This window comes from Physella acuta, unplaced genomic scaffold, assembly GCF_028476545.2.
Source record: "Physella acuta isolate Inbredline_101_S28 unplaced genomic scaffold, ASM2847654v3 ptg000876l, whole genome shotgun sequence".
Lineage (NCBI taxonomy): Eukaryota > Metazoa > Mollusca > Gastropoda > Physidae > Physella > Physella acuta.
In genome coordinates this window covers 91,362-101,200 of record NW_026732393.1, presented here as the reverse complement: position 1 = coordinate 101,200, position 9,839 = coordinate 91,362, and the positions used below count along the sequence as shown (strand labels likewise).

The 9,839-nt window shown below is 39.9% G+C and overlaps 1 long non-coding RNA gene across 1 annotated transcript; it reads left to right on the top strand.

The window, feature by feature from the left end:
* The first annotated feature begins 5,407 nt into the window (after positions 1 to 5,407).
* Positions 5,408 to 8,887, top strand: LOC131952544 (uncharacterized). Its single transcript, XR_009388543.1, has 4 exons — positions 5,408 to 5,480; positions 6,281 to 6,418; positions 7,571 to 7,644; positions 8,662 to 8,887. It is a non-coding gene; the product is annotated as an uncharacterized LOC131952544 (long non-coding RNA).
* The last annotated feature ends 952 nt before the right edge of the window (positions 8,888 to 9,839 follow it).

Here is a 9,839-nt window from a genome sequence, read left to right as displayed (position 1 = left end):
GTGGCTATGATCTCACATATCTCCCCAGTAAAGATACTATTGGTGGCTATAATCTAACATCCTCTATAAAGATGCTATTGGTGGCTATGATCTAACATATCTCCCCAGTAAAGAATGTATTGGTGGCTATGATCTAACATATCTCCCCAGTAAAGATGCTATTGGTGGCTATGATCTAACATATCTCCCCAGTAAAGATGCTATTGGTGGCTATGATCTAACCTCCCCAGTAAAGATACAATTGGTGGCTATGATCTAACCTCCCCAGTAAAGATGCTATTGGTGGCTATGATCTAACATATCTCCCCAGTAAAGATGCTATTGGTGTGGCTATGATCTAACATATCTCCCCAGTAAAGATGCTATTGGTGGCTATGATCTAACCTCCCCAGTAAAGATGCTATTGGTGGCTATGATCTAACCTCCCCAGTAAAGATGCTATTGGTGGCTATGATCTAACATATCTCCCCAGTAAAGATGCTATTGGTGGCTATGATCTAACATATCTCCCCAGTAAAGATGCTATTGGTGGCTAAGATCTCACATATCTCCCCAGTAAAGATACTATTGGTGGCTATGATCTAACCTCCTCTATAAAGATGCTATTGGTGGCTATGATCTCACATATCTCCCCAGTAAAGATACTATTGGTGGCTATGATCTAACCTCCCCAGTAAAGATGCTATTGGTGGCTATGATCTAACATATCTCCCCAGTAAAGATGCTATTGGTGGCTATGATCTAACCTCCCCAGTAAAGATACAATTGGTGGCTATGATCTAACCTCCCCAGTAAATATGCTATTGGTGGCTATGATCTAACATATCTCCCCAGTAAAGATGCTATTGGTGTGGCTATGATCTAACATATCTCCCCAGTAAAGATGCTATTGGTGGCTATGATCTAACCTCCCCAGTAAAGATGCTATTGGTGGCTATGATCTAACCTCCCCAGTAAAGATGCTATTGGTGGCTATGATCTAACATATCTCCCCAGTAAAGATACAATTGGTGGCTATGATCTAACATCTCCCCAGTAAGGATGCTATTGGTGGCTATGATCTCACATATCTCCCCAGTAAAGATACAATTGGTGGCTATGATCTAACATATCTCCCCAGTAAGAATGCTATTGGTGGCTATGATCTCACATATCTCCCCAGTAAAGATACAATTGGTGGCTATGATCTAACCTCCCCAGTAAAGATACAATCGGTGGCTATGATCTAACATATCTCCCCAGTAAAGATGCTATTGGTGTGGCTATGATCTAACATATCTCCCCAGTAAAGATGCTATTGGTGGCTATGATCTAACCTCCCCAGTAAAGATGCTATTGGTGGCTATGATCTAACCTCCCCAGTAAAGATACAATTGGTGGCTATGATCTAACCTCCCCAGTAAAGATGCTATTGGAGGCTATGATCTAACCTCCCCAGTAAAGATGCTATTGGTGGCTATGATCTAACAAATCTCCCCAGTAAAGATACAATTGGTGGCTATGATCTAACATTTTCCTAGTAACTATTGTGTTGGAGGCTATGATCTAACATATCTCCCCAGTAAAGATGCTATTGTCGGCTATGATCTAACATATCTCCTCAGTAAAGAAGCTATTGGAGGCTATGATCTAACATATCTCCCCAGTAAAGATGCTATTGGAGGCTATGATCTAACATATCTCCCAAGTAAAGATGCTATTGGTGGTTATGATCTAACATATCTCCCCAGTAAAGATGCTATAGGTGTCTATGATCTAACCTCCTCTATAAAGATGCTATTGGTGGCTATGATCTCACATATCTCCCCAGTAAAGATACTATTGGTGGCTATGATCTAACCTCCCCAGTAAAGATGCTATTGGTGGCTATGATCTAACCTCCCCAGTAAAGATGCTATTGGTGGCTATGATCTAACCTCCCCAGTAAAGATGCTATTGGAGGCTATGATCTAACATATCTCCCCAGTAAAGATGCTATTGGTGGCTATGATCTAACATATCTCCCCAGTAAAGATGCTATTGGTGTGGTTATGATCTAACATATCTCCCCAGTAAAGATGCTATTGGTGGCTATGATCTAACCTCCCCAGTAAAGATGCTATTGGTGGCTATGATCTAACCTCCCCAGTAAAGATGCTATTGGTGGCTATGATCTAACATATCTCCCCAGTAAAGATACAATTGGTGGCTATGATCTAACATATCTCCCCAGTAAGAATGCTATTGGTGGCTATGATCTCACATATCTCCCCAGTAAAGATACTATTGGTGGCTATGATCTAACCTCCCCAGTAAAGATACAATCGGTGGCTATGATCTAACATTTCCCTAGTAACTATTGTGTTGGAGGCTATGATCTAACATATCTCCCCAGTAAAGATGCTATTGGTGGCTATGATCTAACATATCTCCCCAGTAAAGATGCTATTGGTGTGGCTATGATCTAACATATCTCCCCAGTAAAGATGCTATTGGTGGCTATGATCTAACCTCCCCAGTAAAGATGCTATTGCTGGCTATGATCTAACCTCCCCAGTAAAGATACAATTGGTGGCTATGATCTAACCTCCCCAGTAAAGATGCTATTGGAGGCTATGATCTAACCTCCCCAGTAAAGATGCTATTGGTGGCTATGATCTAACATATCTCCCCAGTAAAGATACAATTGGTGGCTATGATCTAACATTTTCCTAGTAACTATTGTGTTGGAGGCTATGATCTAACATATCTCCTCAGTAAAGAAGCTATTGGAGGCTATGATCTAACATATCTCCCCAGTAAAGATGCTATTGGAGGCTATGATCTAACATATCTCCCAAGTAAAGATGCTATTGGTGGTTATGATCTAACATATCTCCCCAGTAAAGATGCTATTGGTGTCTATGATCTAACATATCTCCCCAGTAAAGATGCTATTGGTGGCTATGATCTAACCTCCCCAGTAAAGATGCTATTGGAGGCTATGATCTAACCTCCCCAGTAAAGATGCTATTGGAGGCTATGATCTAACATATCTCCCCAGTAAAGATACTATTGGTGGCTATGATCTAACGTATCTCCCCAGTAAAGATACTTTTGGCGGCTATGATCTAACATATCTCCCCAGTAAAGATACTATTGGTGGCTATGATCTAACATATCTCCCCAGTAAAGAATTTATTGGAGACTGTTGCGAAAAACTGCTCAAGCACTGTCCACACTCTGGAACTTGTATCTGCTATTGAACGGGTGGGTATAGTTACACCTCACGGAAATTTGCCTCCAGTAAAACCGGAAAAATTTATGCACCCTCTGGGCAACTTCATCAACTTGACCAGTAGGTTTGTTTTCATTTGACTGTTTCTTTTGTTATATTGTCTTGTACGTTATTGTTACGTCCCCTATATTTCATACATATTAGTTACGTCCCTTGATTGTGAAGTGTGTAAGCTGTTTGTTTACGACCAGTACTGAGTGTACAAGACCTAGTGTTTAGGTAAACTTGATGGCGCCGGCTATGTTCGAAGTACGGCCTAGTGTTTAAATAAACTTGATGGTGCCAGCTATGTTCGAAGTACGGCCTAGTGTTTAAGTAAACTTGATGGTGCCAGCTATGTTTGAAGTACGGCCTAGTGTTTAAGTAAACTTGATGGTGCCAGCTATGTTGGAAGTACGGCCTAGTGTTTAAGTAAACTTGATGGTGCCAGCTATGTTTGAAGTACGGCCTAGTGTTTAAGTAAACTTGATGGTGCCAGCTATGTTGGAAGTACGGCCTAGTGTTTAAGTAAACTTGATGGTGCCAGCTATGTTCGAAGTACGGCCTAGTGTTTAAGTAAACTTGATGGTGCCAGCTATGTTCGAAGTACGGCCTAGTGTTTAAGTAAACTTGATGGCGCCGGTTATGTTCGAAGTACGAGCTGGTGTTAAAGTAAACTTGATGACGCCGGCATTGTTAGAAGTACGGCCTAGTGTTTAAGTAAACTTGATGGTGCCGGCTGTTATGTTCAAAGTACGACGAGTTGAGTGATGTAACACCTGCTTTTAGCGGATAAGTTTTTACTGTTTCTAAAAAAGAATGTTGTTTTAGTTTGTAAACGTTTTGACTTTCTGAGTGCTTACTTCCTTTCGTGCTGAAAGTTGGTCAAAAACTCATAAATTGGAAAAAGTTTGTCTCTATAAGCAGTGGAGCCTAGCATATGTTAGAAATGGGATATACTCGTAGAAAAGCTTAGAAAATTATGAAAGAACTTCATTATTATCTTAAAGTTTTGATTCAGAATTTTTTGCTGAGTATAACATGACTACCTTGAACCAGAGTTTCTTCCAGGCATCTCTTCGGGGAAAATTGTTTACCCCCCCCCCCCCCCCCCGAACGAAATGAAATTTATATAATTTATATAGAAACTATATACTTTTAAAAGTGTCCGCCCCCCCCCCCCCTAAGAAAGTCTACCGCCCCCCCCCCCCCCCCGAAAATTTCAAGTGCCCACCCGGAGAAAAAAGTCTGGAAGAAACACTGCCTTGAACCCACTTGCTTTGGGGCCAATGTTTAATAGAACTTTATTTACTACTGTCCGAATGGTGTTCGACTTGATGTTAAATCAATGGTTTCAATTTCACTCTATTACCTAATTTTTTTTTTCGTTTGCTGTAGCTTTACTGAAACAGTAATCACGACACAGGAAATAAAAGTATGAGACAAAATAGTCACAATGTTGTGTCTTTCAGACTTAGGTCTCAGCTTTGTCTACCTGCCTAGTGACTGGTGTCTTTCAAACTTAGGTCTAAGATTTGTCTACCTGTCTAGTGACTTGTGTCTTTCAGACTTAGGTCTCAGCTTTGTCTACCTGTCTAGTGACTTGTGTCTTTCAGACTTAGGTCTAAGCTTTGTCTACCTGTCTAGTGACTTGTGTCTTTCAGACTTAGGTCTCAGCTTTGTCTACCTGTCTAGTGACTTGTGTCTTTCAGACTTAGGTCTCAGCTTTGTCTACCTGTCTAGTGACTTGTGTCTTTCAGACTTAGGTCTCAGCTTTGTCTACCTGTCTAGTGACTTGTGTCTTTCAGACTTAGGTCTCAGCTTTGTCTACCTGTCTAGTGACTTGTGTCTTTCAGACTTAGGTCTCAGCTTTGTCTACCTGTCTAGTGACTTGTGTCTTTCAGACTTAGGTCTCAGCTTTGTCTACCTGTCTAGTGACTTGTGTCTTTCAGACTTAGGTCTCAGCTTTGTTTACCTGTCTAGTGACTTGTGTCTTTCAGACTTAGGTCTCAGCTTTGTCTACCTGTCTAGAGACTTGTGTCTTCCAGACTTAGGTCTCAGCTATGAATACCTGTCGGACGACATGCTGAGTTTTCTGGCCATCAAAACCAAACGCCTGCAGGTAATGACAGTTGATGCCAGCGATTACAAAACGGCGGAGAGTCTAACGACATCTAGAGCATGGATCAGACTCAAGTATGCTTGTCCAGAACTCAAAGTCAAATTTTTCTGCAAACCCTTGGCTGTGAGCATTGTCTGTTATTATAAACTCACACATCAGTTACTCAACTCACACAGCAAAGTTACTTGACTCACACGAAGCTTACAGCAATCACTCAAATTACACCCAGCTTACATATTGCAAATCTATCACTCAATCTACACCAAGCTTACATATGACACCATTCACTCAACTTACACAGATGTAATTAATAGAAAATAAAAATGCACTCTGATGCTCTCAGTCCCCAGATTGTGTGGACTAATGACACCTTCTCTTAGTAACTGCTCAGAAATAGTTTATTTAAACACCCTTTTATAGCCTTCGTCTGGCTCTATGATTGTAAACATTCTGGTGAACCATAACACACCAGACTATTAGGGTGATGGTGTCTAGCTAGTTATCTCATCTTCGGTTTTGGAATATGTTAATCTTTCGAGTGATTTAATTTTGTTATCCCCCATTAGTTTCGAAACCGTTTATATTATTTTTAATGACTAACTAAATATCAAAATTAAATTAAATGGAAAGTTTGAACAAAATCGCTGAATTAGAATTAGGTCAAAATCGAGTTACAAAATTAGCAACAAACCCACAAACAAACAAACATATGATGCGAACTAAATAAAAGCTGGTAAAAATGATAACACACGGCTACACCGTCCTTTTTGTGCTATGTGATTTTTCTGTATATCTTTATTGCACAGAGAGTCCACGGTATCCAATACGATATCTAACGTTGATTTACTGAAAAGTTTAAAACTACTTACAGCTGATAAATGTCAAGCCTTTAATCTAACAAATTTTGAACTTTTTTTCTGTAGGAGAAGTTTTTTGATCCAGGCTTGACTGAATTTCTGACGCCATCAACACCATTACACACTCTTCGCTGGAACACTGGCAGGCTGATCTCTGTAGAAAACATTCAACGATGCTTGCAGCATGTCGCCAAACACTTTCAGGTGAGTTGATCTACCACATCAACACACACTTTGAGTTGATCTACCACATCATCACACACTTTCAGGTCAGTTGATCTGCCACATCAACACACACTTTCAGGTGAGTTGATCTAGCACATCACCACACACATCACCACACACTTTCAGGTGAGTTGATCTAGCACATAACCACACACTTTCAGGTGAGTAGATCTAGCAGATCACAACACACATGACACACTTTCAGGTGAGTTGATCTAGCACATCACCACACACTTCTAGGTGAGTTTATCTAGTACATCACACTTTTTGGGAAAACCCCTAGAAATTTTTTATTTCAAATTGTATAAAAATATTTTAGGTGAACTACTATTAGATTTTGCATTGTTTTTAAATATTTTTCACCATACCGATTTTTGAAAATATGTATAGAGTGTTTTCTGGTACGAAATCTAGCCAGCTGAATCTATTAGTCCTAGTAAATGAAGGATCCGTGATTATATTGCCAATAATATGTTAGTTTATAACATTTTAGAGCTCCACAAAAGTGTTCTTCAAGATGGCCGTCGTTGCTATGGCAACCATATTTTCAAAAGAGTCCCTGATGCTTGCAAATATTTTCATTTAAGGACTCTAACTTAGATATATACAAATAAATCAATAAAACGTTTTAATCACTAAGTTGTTATTTTTCTGGAGCCTACTTAAATTTAGGGGTAAATTGTGGCATCATGAGCAGGCTGACGTGAATTAACGTGAGCTAAAGAGTTTAGCGTTGTCAGTGTGCATCTTCCGTGAGCTAAAGCCCGTTTTAGTTATTTACATGTTTGTTTTGTTTTGCTTTTATACACCATTTCTTATTTATAAAGACTATTTTTGTATTAAAATAATCAACAAAAACAACTGGGGTGTCATTTTGGTTACTCAAACGGTTTAATGGCATTTAATTTAATTTCAATGAAGAATATTACAATTAGACATACGAGTAATGTTACGATAAGAATTTTGAGATACTACTGTAATTCCAAAACATTGTACAATAGGACAATTAGCAATTATTTATATTATAGCTAAGCTCTGATAGATTAACAATGACAAGAATGCTTAAGACGACAAATACAAATGCGTTGATTTAATTACATAATTAACGAGTTTGGTGTTTTGTTAACATAGGACACTCTACACCACGTCACTCTTGAGTCAGGTGTTCGATTAGATGCAGACAGCATTGGAGAACTATTTAAAAGGTGAGTTATCGGCTCTAGTTGAGTTTGTACTATTTAGAAGGTGAGTTATCGGTCCTAGTAGAGTTTTGTAATATGTAGAAGGTGAGTTATCGGTCCTAATTGAGTTTGTTGATAATTTTATCTGAGTACGTCTCATAAGCTTTTTATCAATTACGAGCCGGCCCGCGGCATAACATACGCCGCTATTTAGTTGTTTCTAATTTTCAATAATTCATAATTTGTGAATTCGACAGTACCAACGCTGACACTGAAAATATTTCTTTAAAACACTATAAGTAGCTCGTTAAGGACCATAACCCCCCCCCCTTCCTCCCCCCCCTCCCCCCCCCCCCCTACGTTTAAAATAGTTGGCTCTGCTTGTAAACATTTAGAGTGAACACAGCTCACTAAAACCATGTAGGGGTGGGGAGGTAGGGAGAGCGTTTGCAGCTTGTTTTCTAACGGCTCGAAGAAGAGAATTATATATATAGATTGTGGTTCTGCACATTTGGTAGTGGGATAATACTAAAGCACGTAATAAACAGGGGGGGGGGAGATAATTGATACTTTGTGTGAGGTTGAGAAAGATGGGGGGGGGGGGGAGATAATTGATAATTTGTGTGAGGTTGAGAAAGATGGGGGGGGGGGGAGATAATTGATAATTTGTGTGAGGTTGAGAAAGATGGGGGGGGGGAGATAATTGATAATTTGTGTGAGGTTGAGAAAGATGGGGGGGGGGGGAGATAATTGATAATTTGTGTGAGGTTGAGAAAGATGGGGGGGGGGGGAGATAATTGATAATTTGTGTGAGGTTGAGAAAGATGGGGGGGGGGGGAGATAATTGATAATTTGTGTGAGGTTGAGAAAGATGGGGGGCGGGGGAGATGATTGATAAACTGTGTGAGGTTGAGAAAGATGGGGGGGGGGAGATGATTGATAAACTGTGTGAGGTTGAGAAAGATGGGGGGGGGGGGGGGAGATAATTGATAAACTGTGTGAGGTTGAGAAAGATAATTGTAGGGATATTTTATTCCCCAGTCTACACAAATGTAAACACCTCGAGACGTTGTCGCTACAGTTGACCTGCGAGAAGTCAAGCGACAGAGACGTGTTCTGTCTTGCCATCCGAGACGCTATAGCCCAGAGCCCAGTGACCTGCCCAGTTACATTCAACGGTCAGCAAGTCTAGGCAGGCTGGAACACGTCTTCACTTGTAGAAATAAACGTGCTGCATGTTGGAATATGTTGGACCCATCAATGTTAGGACGTGTTGTATGTTGGAGTATGTTGGACCTATCAATGTTAGAACGTGCTGTATGCTGGACTATGTTGGACCTATCAATGTTAGAACGTGCTGTATGTTGGACCTATCAATGTTAGAACGTGCTGTATGCTGGACTATGTTGGACCTATCAATGTTAGAACGTGCTGTATGCTGGACTATGTTGGACCTATCAATGTTAGAACGTGCTGTATGTTGGACCTATCAATGTTAGAACGTGCTGTATGTTGGACCTATCAATGTCAGAACGTGCTGTATGTTGGACCTATCAATGTTAGAACGTGCTGTATGCTGGAGTATGTAGGACCTATCAATGTTAGAAACGTGCTGTATGCAGGAATATGCTGGATCTATCAATGTTAGGACGTGCTGTATGTTAGAATATGTTGGACCTATTAATGTTAGGACGTGCTGTATGTTGGACCTATCAATGTTAGAACGTGCTGTATGCTGGAGTATGTAGGACCTATCAATGTTAGAAACGTGCTGTATGCAGGAATATGCTGGATCTATCAATGTTAGGACGTGCTGTATGTTAGACTATGTTGGGCCTATCAATGTTAGGACGTGCTGTATGTTAGACTATGTTGGGCCTATCAATGTTAGAACGTGCTGTATGTTGGACTACGTGTTGGACCCATCAAAGGTCTTTGCTGCACGTTGTATGATTAAGACTTGTGTTTCCGCTGTTTGTAAATTAGAACGCTAGAACAATTTTTTTTTCATTTTTTTTTCGAAATAAAATCAAAGTTTTATTTTCAGTATTTTGAGTATTTATTTATTCTTGAACACATTTTCTTTTGTTTTCGTTATTTATATTTTGAAATTATTGACCAAATCATAAGGGGCGTCTAGACGTTGGTATTGTTTAAGACCTTCTAAATGTTTCGCTACGCCAGTGTTTGTAAGCGTTTAAAAAGAATCTAATATCTTT